Here is a 22,500-nt window from a genome sequence, read left to right as displayed (position 1 = left end):
CCTAATAATAACAATGATAGTAATTAGTTCATTTTGTTGCTTTATTTTTGTTTCTTTATAAAAAAAATAAAGAACTCACCAATATAGGCTTCCAGTGTTGAACAGGTGAAAATCTCTTAGTTAATAGTTTAAGAAAAAATCTAATGTAGTCCTCCTCTGTACTCTGTCGGGCAAGCATCTCTTCCATCGATGACTCAAAATAAAAGGAAGTTTTTAATAGTCGTGGAGTGGGAGGGGATGGATGGGAGGGTGGGTGAATGCCCCGTGGGATGCAGGAGAGGAAGGAAGGAAGGAAGGAAAGGAGGGGGAAGGGAAAGAATGTAGGTTTGACGTACGCAAAGCCAGGCTGAAATTCTGAGAAGGATTTCTTTCCGAGAATGCGATACGGGGAGGCTGAAGGGTCCAATGGGGAAATGGAAGGGCCAGGGAGGTGGCAGTAAGGTCTCAGGGCCTCACAGACCTAACGCTCCCTTTTCAGCGATCACTCACTCCTTTTAAGGCGACCCGGTGTTCGGTGGAAGGAACCGGGAAGGGCACCCCTAGCACGTTGGCAAAGGTGAACGGCTTCGGGCGAAGCAAAGCAAAACGTCTCCTGGGGAAGGCGCCTCGCCTTCCAGGGAGATATGGAGACCTCGGGAGTGCAGGGAAGGGGAAAGATATCGAAGACGCCGAAGACGGAGCAAGAAGTATGGAATTGGTTTGAGGGGTCGGGGTCGGGTCGGGGTCGTGGTGGAGAGCGGTTGACGGCCCGGAAGGGATATGCTGGGATGGAGAGAACTTTTTGGGTCGATGGAGAAAGGTGGAAGGAGAAAGAAGCCAAACAAATTGGACACAAGACGAGGACGAAGATACTTCTCTCTCTCTCTCTCTCTCTTTCTTAGCGTGTATATATATATATATATAATATATATATATATATATATATATATATATATATATATATATATATATATATATATATATATATATATATATAATGCAGGAGAAAATAAATTTGAAAATATTTTTTACTTTCGTATAATTACGTCGTCAGACGTATTACCAGGCTTACGTCTAACGATGTAATTATACGAAAGTACTTACTGACTTCAATTTTCTTTTCTCCTGTGGTAATTTTGAATACTTTATTTCACAGTGATGTGAAATCCATGTGTGTGTATATACAGTATATATATATATATATATATATATATATATGTGTGTGTGTGTGTGTGTGTGTGTGTGTGTGTAACGAAGACACAAGAAGGCAAAGGCACAGTCATACACACACGGGAATTTGAAGTGAGGTGTTGTATTTGGAGAGTAAGAGATAGGATCCCACGAGCATTCCTCCGTTCCTGTATACTGCAGTTAGGTAAATAAACGAACACGCACGCATGGACACACATATACACACACACACACACAGACACACACACACACACACACACACACACACACACACACACACACACACACACACATACACATACACACACACACACACACAAACGAGGGATGGACACCTTTTGTTATTGGTGCAGGAGCCATCCAATCGTTTAGCTTCAAAGGAAGGAGGCAGGAGGAGGAAGGACGGGGGGAGGAGGAGGAGGAAGAAGGAGGAGGACATGGAAGAGATGGAGGGACGCCTGGAGGGCGAATCAATTCTTTGTGGAGGCGATAATACGTCGAGATACGTCCTCGGCCGACCTCAGACGTCATCGATCCTGGGAACTGATTTCGTTTAGAATTGTTCTCCTCCTCAGGTAAAGGCGAAACGATTTAATTCTCCCGAAGGTGGGGGGGGGGAGGAGCCCGGAGGACAAAACGGGGTTCTCCTTGAAATCACCCTCAGGCTTTGGAATAACGTCGTCTGAAGTTGACGTAAACAAAGTTCGTGAGTTACGTCACGAGGGGCAAGATACACTGGGATGACTCAAGTAATTGGAGTTTGGATGTTACAAAGGGGAAAACTTGAAGGTCATCACATCCACAAGGAGGAGGGGGAGGTGGTGGAGGAAGAGGGACGGGATGGTGGCTTGGGGGGGAGGGGGGAGTGCATTGGGAGTCGCGGGGGGGAGTCTTTGTGGTGGGGGGGGAGAGTGCATTGGATCTGGGAGGGAGACCACTGCAGCGTAAAGGAATTAGAGGAAGGGGAGAGAAGGGAAGGGGGGATTATAATGCAGCTTGGAAGATTACAAAAGGGGGGGAGGGAGAAAGAAAAGTAGTGTTGCTGGGAAGACTGTAGTGTTGCTAAGAAGACTACTGTGAATTAGAGGTGCCAGGAAGGCTGTGGAACCGTGTTACAAGGAAGGTTGTAAATTTTATGTTACCAGAAAAGTTTAAACTTTTGCACGGGAGGATATAAATTAATGTTTCCAGAAAAGCTAGGAACGTACTCAGCACTCCTAAAAATATGAATATAAATTAGTGTAAGAGGCCACAAATTAGTGCTGCGGAGAAGGTTACAAATGAGTGCAGGTGAGAGGGGAGGAATAACCATTAGTGTTGTTGGGAGGGCAGGAAATTAGTCTTGCTCGGTGAGCTACAAATTAGTGCCAGGAATTATTGTTGCATGCTGGACTGCAATTTAGTGTTGCCAGGAGAAGTCTTTAGCCGAAGTTGTGGAGGGAAGTAGTGCCCGAAAAACATTTCTAAAGTCGGAATAGGAGTTCCTCTCCGAAGTTGGAAGGTGAGTTCCTCTACGAAGTCGGAAGAACGGTTCCTCTCCGAAGTCGGAAGAAGAGTTCCTCTCCGAAGTCGAATGAAGAGTTCCTCTCCGAAGTCGGAAGAAGAGTTCCTCTCTGAAGTCAAATGAAGAGTTCCTCTGCGAAGTCGGAAGAAAGATTCCACTCCGAAGTTGGAAGAAGAGTTCCTTTCCGAAGTCAAATGAAGAGTTCCTCTGCGAAGTCTGAAGAGTTCCTCTTCGAAATCTGAATAAGAGTTCCTCTCCGAAGTCGGATGAAAAGTTCCTCTCCGAAGTCGGATGAAAAGTTCCTCTCCGAAGTCGGATGAAAAGTTCCTCTCCGAAGTCAGAAGATGAGTTCCTCTGAAGTCGGATGAAAATTCTTCGGTATCTGAAGACTGTTCATAGACCTTATGATCACTACAAGGTGGTCACTCTTTGATAACTTTTGATGCAAATAAGGAAGAAACGAGGTCGGACATGTGGAGAGAAAAGGTTTTCTCGGCAGAACAAAATCGCCTGGCGACAAGTGGCGAGTGCCATGAGACGATCACGTGACGAACGGAAGACGTTCCTTTCGTTCTCAAGAGAGCCTCGAACCTACTTGGCACCAGAACGATGACCAATACCCCAGCAAGTCGTAAGCGCTCATGGCCATTTCAATCAAGATGAAGGTGAGGAGGCTACACCAGGAGGCACTGAGTAATTGCGGCCGAAGCCGTCACCTTTGCTCTTGTTATGCGCTTTGGGGACTGTTGGGGGAAGGTAACTAACAGTCACTGCTGGGAATCGGAGAGGAATGCGGGATTCGAACCCACAAATAAGCACGCTTCTGATGACGCCACCAGGGCACGGAGGCAGAAAACGGTAGCATGATCGGGGGGGGGGAGAGGTTGCAATACGGTTGTAGGGGGGTGAGGGGGGCATCCGGCGCAATGGGAAGGCGTCTTGCTGCAATAGTGCCGCATAAAGACCCCTTGATTAGCGAAAGGGGTTCCAGCGCTCCCGGCCGCTCTGCATTGATCTCGCCGCACCCGCTGGCTGCATGGCCGGCATGGACGCCTCCCGGTGAGGAACCTGTCTCTGGCGGGCGGCCGCTTGTGAGAAGGGGCGGGTGGGCGTGCGAGCGGGCGGATGGTCAGCTTCACACTGAGGCTCTAGCACATCCAGGTGGTGGCTGGACTGCCTTACCCCGATAAGTGATAATGATATTAATGATGATAATGTAATGGTGATGATAATGATAGCAGCTTCAGCAACATTGGTGTTTGATTATATTTTTATTACACATCCATTCTCCAATATTATTATCCCCATACTGTTGTTGTTATGCATCTGTGGATACCCCACTAATTATCCCCCACTTCTCATCCCCCACTTCTCATCCCCCACTTCTCTTTTCCCCCCTTCTCTCATGCCCCCGTGGATAAGAGGGACTGGGGGAGGGTAAGAAGTCAGTAAAGGGGTGGATGTTGGGAACGGGGGGAATACAGACCCAGCGTTGGGATTGGGGTTGGGGGGGGTTATGGGTTATGGGGGGATTCTCTGGACCTGGTCCAGGCGTTGACTATTGGGATTGGTGGGGGGAGGCTGGTGGGAGGGGGGAGGTGGTGGAGAGAAATGGGGACGCTCAGGTGATTCCCTGCTGTCGAAACGTTTACTCGAGTGCAATTTGGGCAAAACGTTGGTGAGTAATTACTCTGACGGAAGAGGCGACCTAGCAAACGTTTCGGACCTCCCCCCCCCCCGTCCCTCCACGTTAATTCTGTTCCCAAGCTCGATGCTGCCCCGGTCGAACTTCGCTTTTGCTTTTACTTCAATCTAACACCATGTGCTGTCGGCCGTGCCACACGATGTAGGGACCAGTATGTAGTCGGGGTAAACTCATTTTTTTTCTATCCCATGTTGGCAGTCCTGGCGTTCAACATATTGACAGCCCTGGAATCAGGCCGTAATATGTTGGTAGCCCTTGTGTCAGGCCATAACATATTGGGAGCCCTGCTATTATCACATGTTGGCAGCCCTGACGCTGCAGCATGTTGGTACCCCTGGCGTTGCATTATCTTGAAAACCCTGGCGTTGCATGATGTTGGCAGCCCTGGCGTTGCATCATGTTGGTAGCCCTGGCGTCGCAATACATTGGCAGCTTTGGCATTGCAACATGAAAGTCTTGGCCTTTCAACATGTTGGTAGCCCTGGTAACAGGCCAGTTGGCAACCCTGTCTGAATATGAGTTGTTTAGTGTTATTAAAATCACTCATCCTTATATATTTTTAAGGACTCCAGGAATGTGACGTCACACCCCTTTTCAGCTGAATAAAATCGTGTGATGCTAGCCAGATTAAAATCCAGAGAGGGCGTCACTCTAGCCAAGGAGGACATTTTTGTCTTTACACGTCGGAGTAGTAACGTTTAAATTTATTTTTTCTTTCTTTCGTTTCAGGTTCGACAAATGACGCTGTCTTACAGTCCAGTAACACGACAGGTGAAGTAGATTAGAGTTTATTTATATTTTTTTATTCACTCTGGGGTTTTTAAGTACATCAGTCTGAGTAACTTATGGTTTTCAATCTTCTTCCTTTTCTTCTTCTTCTTCTTTTACTTTCTTATTCTTCTTCCTTTTCATCATCTTCTTTTACTTATTCTTGTATGTCTTCTTCTTCTTCTTCTTTTACTTCTTCTTGTATGTCTTCTTCTTGTATTTCTTGAGTCCGGGAGAAATCTCCTCCAAGTTAGCTGGAACAGACAGAGTCACATGTGGGGTCTCGCCAAAGAAATGGGAAGTCGGCAGGACCCTTTGGGGGGGAGCCTCCTGGTGGGGGGTAGGGGTAGAACTGGGGGTTCAGGGAGACATCCGGGACGGGGGGGGGAGGGAGGGGGGGCTGAGGGGATGAAAGGTCGGATCGACAAGTCGGAGCAGATGGAAGAAGTCACTAAGAAGATTGGAAGTTGATGGGATTAATATAAAGTTGATAAGTCAATCGAAGTTTGTGACTTTTTCTTTTCGTTTTTCTTTTTCTTTGACGTTCTTTAAAAGATGAAGAAAGTCGACAGCGGTGGATCGTGAAATCTCTGGCTAAGGCAAACAAGACGTTTCAATTATGTACCGTAGGAAGGGGCAAAAGTAGCCACATTATGTTTGTCAACAAAATAAAGGGAGGAATTGTACAAAACGTATAGTAGTTGGCGGTTTTATTTCCCTCTATCTGTCATAATTAGGCATGTAACAAAGGCAATGGCCAGTGTGGATACTTTTGCTCTTTCCCATGTTAAAACTTATGTACACGCTGCATTGATGTGGAACTTGTGTACGTTAATCAGTGCCTCTATAGTAACGCTCTATTGCTACATTATATTTGTGTGCAGTACAATACATAATTTACATTTAAAGTCACTGAGTAGTTATATAGACAATATTGTGTAGTACTATACATGTGTGTATCCTCAAAAAACACTTAGATAATTCAGTATTGTAAGGAGTAACTACCATCCTCCGTGCGGGGAGGGGGTGGGGGTGTCTCGGCACACTAAAAACCTAAGATTAGGGGAAACTGCAAGAGACTATAGGGCCTGGACTAGGTAGTCCCATATCTATTACCACCCATCATCCCTATCTATAAAGTTATCTGATTTCTTTAAACGACCAATTGTTTCAGTACTCACTACAAGGTTACTACGTCTAGATTACTCCATTCGTCAACTACTCTGTAGTTCAAAGGTACAAGTTGTTGGTAAATGAAATAATAGATCGAGTTGGCTTTAAGCCTTTCTCCAGGATTAGTACACAAGATGACAGTGGTGGACGTTCTACAGCTCGGCTGATTAAGTAAGGGAAGAGGAGAGCATTAACGTGTTCCACAGCGGAAAAAAATGTCCACAACCTTTTTCTTCTCTTTTTATACATATATATCTGGGTGGAAAAGCCAACGACACTTAGGAGATTAGGTCGTACTGTAGAATTTGTATTTTTTTTTTTTTTTTTTACGTAAAAAATATCATTCCATACTTTTTCTGTCCAGTTCAGGGACTTACGCTAGGAGGCGCTTAGCTGCAACTGAAGTCGTCACCACTTTTGCCCTCTGTTCTCATATTTATTGATTTATTTGTTTTTTCATCTTTATTTATTTTTTGTTTTTACATGTTTGATTTTATTATCTATGTATTTATTTTTTATCTTAGTTTAGTTTTAGTAATTGTGTATAATTTATTTATTGGTTATTTTCCATAGCTTGTTATTGTCACTGCTTTCAATTACAACATTGTCCTAGGTGAGATTAGGAGATTTTTTTTTTCTCCTCTCCCTCTTTTTTTTTTCCTCTGTCCCTGACGGTGGACATGATTATCAAACTCGGCGGTCGAGCTGTATTTCGTTGGCGCGAAAACATGGCAGTTTGTGGATGTTTAGTGATTTTTATTTTTCGCCATTACGACCGCAATATCATCTACATTACTGGCTGAATTGATTCGCTCGTACCTCATTCTCATTTACTCGGTTCAAGAAAAGGAAGTTGTCTAAAAACAGCCGAGTGACAACACAACCGATGATAGTCACTCTATAGATAAAAGAGAGAGAGAGAACGGTGAAAATAGCTGAAATATAGAAAACGACATTACGGTGAAAATAGCAAGCAGTTCTATAAATATCCTTCCGGTGACAATAGCCTACTGTTCTAAAATGACCGTATGGTGAAAATAGCATTGCCCGATAGTTTACAAGGGGAGGAGGAGGGTGTGGGGGGGTTGGGTCACGTAATGACATGAACGGGAATGGAGTCGTTGGAATTGGAACGCGGTAGGAATACGTGTTCATTTGGAATAAACGGGAACGGACACTTTGGCGTAGCGTCGCATCGCGTCGCTTGGCTCCGCTTCGGTTTTAACCGTGACTGGACGGACGCGCCATAAGCGGGGGGAGATGGTGCAGACGATAATGGTAATGAATTTACTGGGATGAGGAGTTGGAGAAGTTAGGGGTGTCGGTGATGGTGGTGGTGGTGATTGTGATGTAGGAGGAGGAGGGGGAGGAAGAGTATGTGATCATAGTGATGATAGTGATGGTAATATGGGAGGAAGAGTAGGAGTAGGTGATGATAGTGATGGTGGCATAGTAGGCGGATGAAGAGAAGGTAGTGATAGTGATGATGGTCATAGTAATATGGGAAGAGGAGGAGGAGGGGTGATAGTGATGATGGTGGCATAATAGGGGGAGGGAGAATAGGTGATGATAGTGATGATGGTGATAGTAATATGGGAAGAGGAAGAGTAGGTGATGATAGTGATGATGGTGGATTAGGAGGGGGATGAAGAGTAGGTGATGATAGTGATGGTTATAAGAGAAGAGGAGGAGGAGGAGGAGGAAGAAGAGGAGGAGGTGAGGCCCCAGTAATGGCGACTATAGTGCTAATGATGCCCACGATGGTAATGGCGACGGATGTGGCTGTGTTGGTATTAGTACTCGTTTGAGGGCCGTTCCTGGAATCGTATTAACGGAGCCTAGTGTTGGGATCGACAGGTAGATGGACAGGTAGACGGACAGGTAGACGGAAGGCCGGAGTGGCAGGTAGATGGCACCCCGGCGCGCTCTGCGAGATCGGGCCACGATTATTGTAATCGACTCTGGCATCGGGAGTCAATCATGTGGAGTTTTTCGGGACGGACCAGCGAACTCCCAGGAACTACTCCTCTACTCCCAGGTAATCCAATCCACTCCCCGGGGAAGTCGGTGACTCTTCGACTGACGGGAAGTCTTCTTCCATTTTCGAGAACTCCATTCTCGGAAACTCCCCAACTCGACTCCCAGAGATTCCACGACTCCAAAGAACTCCTACACACCCGGCAACTCCAGTCTAAGAAATCCCCGAAGAAGAAGAAGAAAAAAAAAAATCACCATTTTATGGTGCGGCTAGATAACCTTCCATAAGCCTATCAGTCTATCCTTATGGTGCACACATTTACTCGCGCGCGCACACACACACACACACACACACACACACACACACACACACACACACACACACACACACACACACACACACACACACACACACACACACACACACACACACACACACACACTTACATATATATATATATATATATATAAAATGTGCCGGAGGTGGGCAACCTAACAGCGTAAATGACACGTATTAGACGCCCTACCCCACCCAAAAAAAAAAGAGAAAAAACATGAAGGTCGGGGTAGAAATTAAATCTGTAAACGGTGTATCAACGGAGAAACTTTTTAATCGAGGTTTTCTGAAAACCTTCAGTATAGTAAACCCCCCCTTCTCTCTCTCTCTCTCTCTCTCTCTCTCTCTCTCTCTCTCTCTCTCTCTCTCTCTCTCTCTCTCTCTCTCTCTCTCTCTCTCTCTCTCTCTCTCTCTCTCTCTCTCTCTCTCTCTCTCAGGTGAATAAACGTGTGGCGTCGGGTAGAATGAATGAAATTCGGGAACGAGGTACCGAGATGCTCATTAACACAGTACAAAGGATTGATTAAGATAATGCTAGTGTCCTTACTCCATTAGCAGCGTCATCAGAAGCGTGCTTGCTGGTCTCACATTCGCTTAGTTGTGGGTTCGAATCCCGCACGCCACTCTCCGATTCCCATCAGTGACTTTCGGTTACCTGCTTCATCAGTCCCCGAAATGCATGATGGAGCAAAAGTGACGGCTTCGGCCGCAGCTACTCAGCGACTCCTGGCGTAATTAGAGTCACAAAGGAGTTTAGGCTCTCGACAGCATTGTGTCCGTGGAGGTGCAACTCGAGCCAGAGTCAGCTGGCGATACCTAATATCATTTCCCCCTCTTAAAAAGGGGAGAAATCCCTTCGTAAATAGATTATTATTATTATTTTTTTTTATTTTTTTTATTTCCTTAGTTATTATTAGATTTGTTATTTTTCTATCGTTATTATTATCATTATCATTATTGTTATTAGTCATTATTACTATTATTTTGTTATTATTATTAGTATTTCCTTATTAGTTATTATTAGATTTGTTATTTTGTTATCGTTGTTATTATCATAATTATTATTAGACATTATTACTATTATTTTGTTATTGCTGATTTTGATATTCAGTTATTATTATTAGTGTTCTTACTGTGAATGTTATTATCGTTTCCATTATTTTTTATTAGTGTTATTGATTGTATTTAATTATTTTTACTATTTTTATCATTATTATCGTTATCGTTATTATTGTTATCATTACATGATGTATGTGATATTGATAGGTGATATTGAAGGTGGGACGAGGTCGCCGCCGGGCCGTCTAATGGAGCCTGTGGGCGGAGGTAGAACCCAAACCACCATCACCACCACCACCCCCCACCCCAAACCCCAAACCCCAAACCCCCACCCCAACCCCAACCCCCCACGAGGTCTTGGAAAGGTTAAAACCCGTTTCTCGATTAATATTCATGGAAGAGCGTGTTTGGCGATGTCATTCCCACTGACGTCAGCGTGTTGCCATGGCACCCAGCTCGGTCATCTCGCGACTCTTAAGCCGGTTCTGTTGTTATTAACTGGTATCTAGTTGATGTGCCTTCTAGGCCGACCTTTGCAACACATATCCTTACGTTGACTATATTATGACAAATAATCCTCGTCTGCTTCTTCCACCTTCAGTTACCTATCCTTACCTAGATTTACCTAGTTTTACCTCGCGTTACCATCATTCACCTAGCCTTACCTAGCCTTACCTTGATTCATGTAACCTCACCTATTTTACCTAGCCTTACCTAGGTTCACTTACCTAGGTTCACCTAGCCTTACATAGCTTCACCTTGTTTTACCTAGATCCGAATACCCTTACCTAGTCTAACCTAGCCTGAACTATATCTAAATCTATTTACCTTACCCAACGTTACCAAATCTTACCCAGTTGGATAAAATCCTGTTTAACCTAACGAGCAAAACCTAGCTAACCTAACCTGGCTCAACCGAACCTAATCTAACGTAGCCATGCTTAATCTGACTCAATCTAACCTAACTTTATCTAACCTAAACAATCCTAATATAACCTAACCTGGCAGTGTAATCTATGATGACTAAAGCATAATACATTGCTGTTTACACCCTTGCAATGTGGGAGAGGAGGAAATGGGAAATTGATGTAGAAGAATTGTAGGGGAAATTGATAGTGGGCATCAAAAGATAGGAAGGAAGGAGAAAGAGCGAGGAAAGAAAGGAAAAAGAGAATTAGGAAAAGAGGGAGGGAGATGAGGGAGGTAAGGAAAGAAGGAAGTAATAGGAAGAGAGAAGAAGGAAAGGAAGGGATGAAGTCGATGAGGGAGCTGGTGGAAGAGAGAGTGGGAGGGAGGGAAGAAGGGAGGAAGGAAGGGATTGCAGTAGGAGTGTCTGGTGGAGTTGGGGGGGAGGGGGGAGTTGCAGTAGCGCTTGCCTTCGTGTAATGGCGGGCGAGAGATGACGCGATGGGACTGATTTAGACGTGGCGCCCGAGGAGCACCTCGTAGATCGCACTCTAACCCCACCCACACCTCCACCTCTTCCTCCTCCTCCTCCTCCTCCTCCTCCTCCTCCTCCTCCTCCTCCTCCTCCTCCTCCTCCTCCTTCTCCTCCTCCTCCTCCTCCTCCTCCTCCTCGTCCTACCCTTCTTTCTCCTCTTTCTCCTCCTCTTCTTTCTCCTCTTCTTTCTCCATCTCTTCTTTCTCCTCCTCTTTCTCCTCTTCTTTCTTCTCCTCCTCCTCCTTCTCCTCCTCCTCCCCTCCTCCTTCTCCTCCCCCTCCTCCCCTCCCACTCCCCCTCCTCCTCCTCCTCCTCCTACCATTCTTCTTTCTCCTCCTCTTCTTCTTTCTCCTCTTCCTCCTCTCTTTTCTCCTTTTTCTTTCTCCTCCTCCTCCTATTCTTTCCCCTCCTCTTCTTTCTCCTCCTCCTCCTGCTCCTCTTTCTCCATCTCTTCTTCTTTCTTCTCTTCTTTCTCTTCCTCCTCTTCTTTCTCTTCCTCCTCTTCCTCCTCCTTCTCCACTCCTTCCTCCTCCTCCTATTTCTCCTTTGAGGCCCGGAGTTGTCCCCACGTGAATAGAATCGTTTGGCGTCAGCATAAAAACTAACCCGGAGAAAAGGTCGCCATTGTGAAGGAGGTAATGATCGGGGTGAGTGGGAGTGGGAGTGTTCGTGGGAGCAGATGGGGAGTCAATGTCGAGAGCGTGAGTAAATAGCTGGGTGATGTCAGGAGTAGATCGGAGGGTTCGTTGGAGGGTGACTACTGTCTGGAGGTCGACTTCCAGAAGTCAAGGGTAAGCTTGGGATTTTTGTAAGGCTCATCTCGAGGGACGCAAAGTGGGATTGGTTAAGGATGCATTGGGAGGAGAATTACGCCAGGAGGCCCTGAATAGCTTCGACCGAGGCCGTCACCTTTGTCCTAGTATTTGCTTGGGGGAGGTAGCAAGGAATCACTGCTGGGAATCGGAGAGTGAAGTGCGGGATTCGAACCCACGACTAAGCGAACGTGAGACCAGCAAGTACGTTTCCGATGACACGTTGGTAGTACTCACCTATTTATTTTATTTTATTTTATTTATTTTTCTTTCAAGGTATTGTTATTGTTTAATTCATATTAATCGCGCATGGTGTTATTTTTAACCATCTATCCATCAATTTACAATTGATTTGATCTGATATCGTGAACCACATTCCACACCACTGTTCTAACTTGTTTTGGCAATTATAATTATAATATTTTAGTTTATTTCATTTGTAGGTTGCACTACTCGCAAAAAATCATGGAACATCAAAATATCTTTGATTATAGGATAGTACATGTGTGCGTGTGTTTGTATGTGTGTATGTGTGTGTGTTCGCGCGCTCGCATATGTACTTGCACATGCAAGCTTACATACAAGTTCTTACACATACGCTCGCGCGGGCGAGCACACACACACACACACACACACACACACACACACACACACACACACACATACACACATATTTTTTTATCTGTATCAGAGCTGCAAAAATACCTAAGAATTTTAGAATAAAATGTCCGCAGAAGACCACTGGAAATAATAGAGCGAAGAGCAGACCATTTCGAAGTCAAACACCTGAAGAGGGAGAAGTGTCTTGATTTTTCATTGGTTGGTTGAAAGGTGTCGAGGGGAAGAGAGTTCCTGAGCCTCACTGTGGAAGGAAAGAAAGTATGTAGTGATTTATTCTCGCTATAGACAGAAAAGGGGACGAAATATTTCATAGAATCTTGTGTTGCGCATTTATCGAGGAATGGGAAGCACACAGTCAATAGGTTTAGAAGGACATTGACCTTGAAAATAATGCTAAAAAGGTGATAGAGATGTAATATTGTGTGTATTAAGTGTAAGTATAGGTAGTATGCTTTCTGTCCTTGCCTTTTCTTACATAGAAAGGGAGTTTTATGAAGTTAATTTGAGTCGCCACAACACAACTCGTCGTTATGTTGCTTTTAGCAGATGCCCTTATCTTATACTTCGAGTCAACCCCCTCTCTGCTTATTGATAACTTATCAGTTCTGCCTGCCCCCGGGAGATTTTAATCAGCCGTGGAAAAAAAAACATAAAACATAAGAATGAAGAAAACTGCAAAAGACCATAAGCCTTACACCAGGCAGTCCCATGTCCATCCCTATCCACAAAGTTATCTAATCTTCTGAACAAACAATAAGTTGGTATTGACGACTTGAACACTCATTCTTGCTGCTGGTAGGCGATTGTGTTCAGTGTACATAAAATAAATAACACAGAGAAAGGAGCTAACCACCTTGAGAACATCTTTCGAGAGTTGGTATTTTTCTTCGAGGTGCTTGAAGAAAAAATTAATCGTTTTTTCTTTTGTAAAGAATGTGAAGTGTACAGGATGGATCAAACAGCACAATTTGAAGGCAGTAGTGTACTCAGACAGCATAACACATATCCGACATTGGTTATGTAAACACATATATATAAATATACACACACGTACATACATACATACATAGTATATACACACAATTTACTGATCCCCCAGTCGACATGTCGAGTGGATTGTAGTTTGCCCTCGCCTCGTCTTGAAACGGAGTCAAGCTTATTGCGTCCTTACGTGTTTGTGTGTGTGTGTGTGTGTGTTTGCGTTTGTGCGTGTGTGAGTGTTTTTGTGTACCGAATTGTGATGTACAGAACAAGAGCTACGCTCGTGAGATCCTGTCAATGTGCATCCATTTGTCAAAATTATTTTTCAAAACTTGTGTGTGTGTGTGTGTGTGTGTGTGTGTGTCTGCGTATGTGTGTTTGTGTGTATGCGTGTTTGTGCGTGTACGTGTGCGCTTGTGTGTGTGTGTATGTGTGTGTGTGTATACGTTTGCGTGTGTGTGTGTGTGTGTGTATGTATGTGTGTGTGTACATACATAAGTATATATGTGTGTATATATGTATATTTGATTATTATTTGAAACATATCAGTGCAACTAGTGATTTGTTCCATAATATACGTAAATATATACACACATGCGTATGTTCAGAGAATGTTGCAAAGATAGTGAAATAAAAAAACATAGGAAAATAGGATAATTTACATTAAATTGATAAATAGATATACTGTCGTTTTGTTTGATTTATTCTGAAAATAATTAGGCTTTATATTGCCTTAGACTATTAACATTATTTACCGTATTGACATTACAATTATATGCAGTAAATTCTTTAGGGACTTAAACGGAACCCCTACGGCTCAGAGTCACAGAGGAACACTGAACCAATTTCTAAGTTTTAGTATCCCTGCTTGTACGCTGGTGGCGTAATCGGAAGCGTCCTGACCTCGCATTCACTTTCGTGGGTACGAATCCCGCACTCTTCTCCGATTCCCAGCAGTGGCAGTTACCTGCTGCAACAGTCCTCAAAGCGCAGCATAGGGGAAAGGTGATGACTTCGGCCGCAGCTGCTCAGCGTCTCTTGGTGTATACTCCTTACCAATTTTTCCTGTACCACTTCTTGAACGTTCATGTTTCTCTCTTTCTTTCTCTCTCTCTCTCTCTCTCTCTCTCTCTCTCTCTCTCTCTCTCTCTCTCTCTCTCTCTCCCCTCTCTCTCCCCTCTCTTTCCCCTCTCTCTCTCTCTCTCCTCTCTCTCTCTCTCTCCCTCTCTTTCCTTCTCTCTCTCTCCCTCTCTTTCCTTCTCTCTCTCTCCTTCTCTCTTTCCTCTCTGCCTCTCTCTCCCCTCTCTGCCTCTCTCTCTCCTCTCTCCTTCTCCTTCTCTCTCCTCTCTCTCTCAGCGCTGAACGTCTTGAGAATTGTGAACAATACGAAGCATACGTGCCGGCACGTACTGCCTATCATGTTATAGAAAATGGATCACGGTATGTTCATTATCCTAAACAATCATTTCAGTTCTGTTTTCGTAAACAAGAAGGCGAGGAGCCTACTACGCCAGGAAGCGCTGAGTATCTGCGGCCGAAGTAGTCACCTTTGCCCTATAATACGCTTTGGGGACTGTTGAAGCAGGTAGCAGTCACTGCTGGGAATCGGAGAGTAGTGTGGGACTCGAACTCACAACTAAGCGAATGCGAAAATATCACCATTGCATGTTCGAGTCTCGAGAACAGCACGCTTCCGATGACGCCACCAGAGCACAGGGATTGAGATAGCTTGGCGTTAACCCCCATTTTTCAAGGTTTATTATTATGCATAAAGAGTTGATTGGATTAACCCGTACCCCCCGTCTATCCGGCAACGCTCCTTCATTCAGCCAGAACAAAACCTTTGAAGGATGTCGGTTTGCCGTAAGGGGGACAAGGAACAATAGAAAATGGGTAATAAGAAAGGGGAAAGAAAATGGGAAAGGGCAGAGGGGAAAGTAGAATTGCAGAGAGAGGGGAGGGCAAAGGTGATGGGGGAGAGTGGGGGAAGTGGGGTGGACGAGAAAGGATGGAGAAAAGTTTATGTCGAAAAAAAAATCTTTTTGTCGAGGGAATTTGAAGAGGTGCTTCAGTTAAAAAGAAAGGAGAAAAAAACGCGAATCAAGAAGTTAGTCCCAATTGGCCTGATACTTTCTGTTGGCACTGACTTATTGACTCTTCTTCTCCCCCCCCCACACCCCACACCCCTTACCTATCTCCTTATACGCCTACTAAAAACCCAGTGAGGGCCGAATGGGCCGATCTTGTTACCCGATCTTTGCATTTCTTTGGAAGGAAGGGAATAGAATGCGATCAGGAAAGGTACTCTTTGTGTTTCTTAAAGAAGGAAGAGGAGGCGTTGCATTGAAGGAAGGAAAAAAAAAGGAAAGAGAGATTTGTTCAACCAAGAATAGGATGTTTATAGAAGAGGACAGAGCTTGAATAAGGATGTGAGAAGGAGGAAGTGGGAAGAAAGCAAAATGTGAGTAGTGAAGAAAACTAGGAATGTGTACTCGTATTGGCAGTTTTATTTAATAGCTCTGCCTGCAGGATTCGAACCCCTCGGTAGTACGGCATTATACCATCTTGAGCCGAGGGCGCTACCAGCTGTACTATGATGTGGATATACAAAAGAGTAAGCTGATGTCAGGAAACCAAATTGTCTCTTAAGAACATAAGAACGAAGGAGGTTGCAAGAGACCATAATGCCCACACTAGGCAGTTCCATCTCCATTACCACTCATCCTAGCCATAAAGTTACCTAATCTTCCCTTAAAACAACCAATTGTTTCAGCGCATAGTACAGTTGGTAGTGTCCTTGGTTCAAAATAGTTTAGTAGGCAAAGCCATTTCATCAAAAGCAGGAATACCAATGACACAGGCTCAAAATTATCTGTTTCCCACAGACCTTATAGTCCCTACAAGGCGATCATCCTTTAGTTCGAGATTGAAGGAATGAAAAGAGAGAGGACGCTGGTGAGTCAGCGGAGGACAAGGTAAGAGGAGAAAGAGCACAAAGAGAGAGAGGATGAGGCGGAAGTTGAGAGAGGAGAGGAGAGAGGAAGGAGTAAAGGTTTTGGTGCTTTCGATGTTTATTTACATGTCCAAGGAAACATTGAAAGAGAGAGAGAGAGGGGGGGGGAGGGGAGGAAACAGAAGAAATACAATTGAAAAGAGTCTGAAAATAGATCAAGATATTACTGAAGAAGAAACAGAAGGAAGACGATGACGATGACGACAACGACAACGATTGGACGATTGCACGGTTGAAGGTAAGGGTGACCTGAGGGGGGGGAGTAGCCTATGGGAAGGAGAGAAGGCGGGCGTGCAAGAAGGCAAAGAAAAATGTGGTGCAAGGAATTGCCAGGGTGGAGATGGGCGTGGGCGTACGAGGGAAGGGGCGAGATGGAGAGGGGAAGAGGTAAGTGGCGGAGAATTGTGATAGGAGGGTGGGAGAGAGGGGAAAGGGGAGAGGGGAGAGAGGGGGAAAAATAAGAAGGGTAGCCTAAGGAGAGTTTGCCTTAGGCTCTCGAACTCGTCCGTCCTTTGTTTGCCCTTCAAGATTGGTGACGCCCTTTGTATGCTTTATCCTGGCTAACGGCTGGCGATTTTATTCAGACAAGGGTTAGCTCACGCCAGGAGGCGCTTAGCTGTGGCTGAAGACGTCACCCGTGCCTTACGTGCTAGGAGTTCCAGGGCTGATGGCAGTCACCTGTCGCCTCTGGGGTCGAACCTTTGTCCGTGTAGTGTGAAGCGAGGTAGAAACCAGTGCGCCACGGAATTGGACCTTTTCCGAAGACATCAACGGTGGAAAGGCTCGAGACAAGACACAAGGACGAATCAATCCACTTTGAAAGCTCAAGTTTGCGAAAGATCAGTGAAAAAATAGAGAGAAAAAAATTGAAATAGAATTGAATATCATGGAAAAAATGTCAAAGAATGGAGGTGAGAGGAGGGGAAGGGAGGGGAGGAGGGGAGGGTGAGGGGAGATGTTGAATGGAAAGAGGGGACAAAGGAGGGGAAGAAACGTGGCACTCGATGACGTAGATGAGTGGGAGGATGGGAAAGAGAAAGGGGAAGGAAGAGGGGAGGAGGAGGAGGAAGAGGGGAGGTGGAAGAAGGAAAGGTTGATCCGAAGATGCTTTTCTTGCTGTTGGTGACCAAACCAGAGATGGTGATAGTTTTGGTGTTAAAAGGGGTTTCTGGGATTGTTGGTGTATGATGAGGGTGGTGTAAGTGCTGTTACTGATGGTGTGAAATAGGCTAGCTGTGGTGGTTGTGGTTTTATTGGTGGAGTTAATGGTGGTGATAATGTTGTAAATGATGGTGGTGGTGGTGATAATTAACATGGTGATAGCATTGAAGGAGATTCTGAGCAAGTGGTGATGATCATGCTTTTTGTGTCTGAAGTCAGTGATGGTAGTGGTGGTGGTAATGGTGATACGGAAGACAATTTCTTTAGCATAGAAAGACGTACTAAATTGTTTTTATTCTGGCCTTGCTAAGGACCAAATGGCACACAGGCTATTGACCTTCCAATAGGCTTCCCGGGAGATATGATACCCCAGCACCTAAGATCCAGAAAAAGGTGGTCAGGAGCCCACGCCACGAGGCGCTGAGTAGCTGCGCCCGAAACCGCTACCTTTGCCCTATGTACATGCGTTTTGGGGACTGTTGGGGCAGGTGACAGTTACTGCTGAGAATAGGAGAGGAGTCCTGAAGCTGAAATGAATAAATAAACAAACAAATACAAAATATTAAGATATAATAATTCTTAAGGCCACAGACGCCAGCGACAATCCTGAAACCATACCCGTACCATTGCCAATCTCAGTTTCCTCTTCCCCCCCATATACCAACTAAACCGAACTGTTGCCAGGGTGTTGGAAATGGCAACATGGACCGAGATTCTCCCGGGTTAGAAATTAGCAGCAAATCAACGTTACTGATGCTGCCAACGTTCCGTTGTCTGTTCGGAAACTCAGGTGTGTTGGCAAGGGATCTTGTTTGTGTTTGCTAGAGAATTTGTATTTGATGATGTAGGTGTATTTGCTCGGAGTTTCCTGGTCTTCGCTCTCCCTCTGTCTCTCTGTCTGTGCGTGTGTGTGCGCGCATGTGTGTGTGTTTGTTATTCACCACGGTCTTGGATCACGTGTTGTACTCGTGATCGACAACTATTACCCTCTCGGATGAGAACTCAGACCCCATATATGACCCAATGTATAGGTAATGCTGTGCGCGCGCGCGTGTGTGTGTGCGTGCCTGCGTGAAGTAGCGAAGTATCAAAAGTTAATCCCATCCTTAACAGCGAAAGAGTTCCGTAGGATAAGAGGATAACTGCTCTCCAGTACAGAAAGGGCGAACGAGGTATTTGTGCTCCCGTGCATGTCTTCACGTCGGTGTTGAGGATTAGCCTCTCCACTCATTGAGGCAATTAGTGTTGAGGCGGGATTATAATTCGTATTAGATGTGAGAGGGTAATTAGTTGTCCGAGTGAGAAAATAATTAGTGACGAAACGGCCATTTGTGGTACTTGCGAGAGGGTCATTAGTGGAGTGCCCCAGGGTACTTTTTCTGTGCCGGGGTAAGAAATCGCTCACTGGATGCAAAGGGCAGGCTGTTTAGCTACTTCCAAGCTTGTCCTGGCTTGGCTTGGCTTCGCTCTTAACTGTCCTGCTCAAGGAAGGAAATTAGTTTTGGTGGGCAGAGGTGATTACGCCAGAGAGAGCTTAGCAGCGGACAGATGTATCCCGGGAATTATTTGTTTATGTACAGTATTTATTCAGTTATCATCATTATGTATTATTGATATTGTTATTGCTACGAGTATAACTGCTATTGCTATTATTATTATTATTATTATTATTATTGTCATAATTATTATTATTATCATCATTATTATTATTGGCGTCGTCGTCATATCATCATCATCATCGTCATCATCATTTCTACTACTGCTGCTGCTAATGTTGTTACTATTCCTACTACTGCTAAAGCTACATTGGCCAACAAAGATTTTTTCCCGCGAGAAATATTATATCTCATGCATTTTTACACACGGATTCCAAATGCCTTTTCGGAATTTCAACACCACCCATAGGTCTTTGTTCCACCAAAATATTAATCTCATTGTAGTTTAGTATAGCATAGTATATATATATATATATATATGAATCAATGTTCTTCAAAGCATTTGAAAAAATAGATAAATAAATAAATACAACTTGTGTTTCATTTGAAGCGTAGGATTTTATCGATTTATTTTTGTTTAATTTTGTTTTTTGAAACCATAAACGTAGATGAACCAGTCAGGAGGGGCCTGCAGAAACGCGCCTGGAGTTGTTGGGACTCGATGTGCAAGCAGCGTCTTGTCCCACTCTGTTGACAGAATGTGGTTTTGTGTATTCAAGACATTTACTGACCCTATCCACCATTATAATACTGAGAAATTATGTAAATAGTAAAACAAAATTGATACATCTACTGTGAATACATGCAAATTAAAGAAAAAAATCGTTATTTCACACCCTCATTATAAATGCCTTGAACATTACTTCGGCTGTAAAATGGGTGGCCAGGATGATTGATGGATCCCCCCATATTTGTTTAGTCACGTGTGTCAACCCTTGGGAGAAAGGCTCATGCTGTATGCATTTGGAAACAACCCAAAAATTATAATCTAATTACTACTGCTGTTTGACAAGCATAAATAGCATGACATCATAATCCAAGCATGCTGTTAAATGACCTAATATACCATTTGCTATGAGACCAATGTCTATTAACCTCCTACCAAATCCTCAAGGGGAAAATGAATGTTGATGAGTCTGACGATGAGATGGGACATCAAGTGAAAGACAATATGGATGCAACATTTGAGGGAAACTCTTCCTCAAACGAACCTCATTTGCGGAGTTAAGGAGATCGTAATGATCTCGTTCTTGGATTAAAATTCGTCCGGAAAGCTGATCATTTCTGTTCCAGGTCAAAGTGCTGGAAGCTTTTCCAGGACGGAACTGGAATTTGTTTTTTTAATGAGATTATTCTTGTGGTCAGATATCGCCGGAAGTCATACAATTCAACGTTTTAATAGAGGTAAATTTAATACAAGCCTTATTTATGGATGAGGGATAAATATTGTAACATTCATTTTAATCTTTCACTTAAAATCCTTAGTAGGAAAAAGCTAAAACATACTTTGATTTAGCGTAAAAACTACTGTGGGGGCAATGAAAAATGTACACATTATAATTGTGTTTGCCGTTGTTGTTATTAATAATGTTCATGTCTTTTTTGATTGTTGTAACTAAATTGTGTTTTTAATGCCCATTAATTAATTCATACTCGTGTGTCACCTTTTTATATTCCTGTGTCTTCTCCGTAAAGAGGAGGTTGATGGTGTGAACGCAACACAGCTTTGGGCCTCAATAATAGATTCAAAGCCTGTTGGACTGCTGTTACAGCATTCCCCCCCCCTATTATTTTTCTCTCTCTTTCACTCTCACACTCACTCTCTTCTAACTCTCTCACTCTCTCTCTCTCTCCTTCTCTCTCTCTTTCTCTCCCCTCTCTCCCTCTTTCTCTCTCTCTCTCTCTCTCTCTCTCCTCTCTCTCTCTCTCTCCCCTGTCTCTCTCTCACTCTCTCTCTCTCTCTCTCACTCTTTTACTCTCACTCTACCTCCTTCTCCTCCTCCTCCTCCTCCTCCTCTTCCACCTTCAACCATCAGACACCATAATTCATCAAAAATTCACGAAAGGTTTTTGGCGAGAGGCCCACGACTGTTAAAAAGAATCTTTAGGCCTCACTTTTTGAAATATACTGACTTTTAGCCAGGAAAACGGAGAGACGATATATAGCTGTTATCAATGACGCAAACGCCACACTTGGCAGTCGTTGACACTAACCACGGGAATGGTGAGTGCGGCTGAGGAACCAGGGGACCTTTTGGTGTATAAAGAGGCCGAATGGAGAATTAGTAGAGAACTGTGAGTGACTTACACGAGGAGACGCTGAGCTGTTTGTGGCTGAGGTTGTCACTTTTTGTCCTGTGTCCTTGGGTCGCTTGGGTGAGTCAAGGTCCCCGCCAACAGTTGGGGATCGAACTCGGGTTCGTAGAGGTGCGAGGTGAGTACGAAGCTCAATGTGGCATCGTCGCCATCACCTTAGAAGCTGCCAACGACGGGAACACACTAACACCACCAACATTAACACCATCAACAACACTAACACAAACACCAACAGCATCACCAGCACCAACGCTAACGCTAACACCAATATCTTTAACACCAACACTAACACCACGAGAGACACTAACACCAACACCACCTCCAACACTAACAGCAACCCCAACAACACTGACTCTAACACTAAGATCATCACCACCACCACTAACACCACCACAACCAACACTAACACCGCTACCATCCCTGGCACCAACATCACCACCAACATTAACACCATCACCACCAACAATACTAACACCGAAATCGCCACCAACACTAACAGCAACACCACCATCACCACCGTCATCCCCACCTACATCAACACCACAGCCGACACAACACCTGACCCTCACTACCACCAAAAACAACATCAGCATTACCAACATCAAAGTTAGGACAACACCAATGTGACAGCAATAACACCAGCTACACATATAAACAAAGCAATAACCTAATCAACAACAAAAACAATGATAAAGCAATACCATACCATCAATATAACCAATAACAAGAAGAACAATACAGCAACAACATGCCAACAATACACAAAAACATAACCAATAACACACCAACAGCACACCAACCAGAGCTGGGCGCGTTACCGCCGGACAGGCAGTGCGTTACCGAAGAATGTGCGTATACATTCTGCGTATGTGTATGTACATACACAGCAGTAACGCGGACCGCTCTAAGGAAATTAAAATCGGTAACGCATTGACGGAAAAGCACCACAGATTTTTTGGTAACGCA

General features: G+C 44.4%; 1 protein-coding gene across 2 annotated transcripts in view; it reads left to right on the top strand.

The window, feature by feature from the left end:
- The window catches only part of LOC143037958 (tyrosine-protein kinase CSK-like), a 712,082-nt gene that overhangs the window by 391,653 nt on the left and 297,929 nt on the right, over positions 1-22,500 (top strand). The window contains exon 2 of one of the 2 annotated variants that reach the window (XM_076206678.1): positions 5,109-5,150. The exons of the other annotated variant lie outside the window; for it this stretch is intronic. The gene's annotated coding sequence lies outside the window, so the exon portion shown is untranslated. The remainder of the gene's footprint in view (positions 1-5,108; positions 5,151-22,500) is intronic. 2 annotated transcript variants of the gene reach the window in all.

The sequence above is a fragment of the Oratosquilla oratoria genome, chromosome 23, assembly GCF_046742065.1.
Source record: "Oratosquilla oratoria isolate Oo_2021 chromosome 23, ASM4674206v1, whole genome shotgun sequence".
NCBI classification, from domain to species: Eukaryota; Metazoa; Arthropoda; class Malacostraca; order Stomatopoda; family Squillidae; genus Oratosquilla; species Oratosquilla oratoria.
Note: the sequence above shows the minus strand (reverse complement) of the source record. Positions and strands in the feature narration are given on the sequence as shown.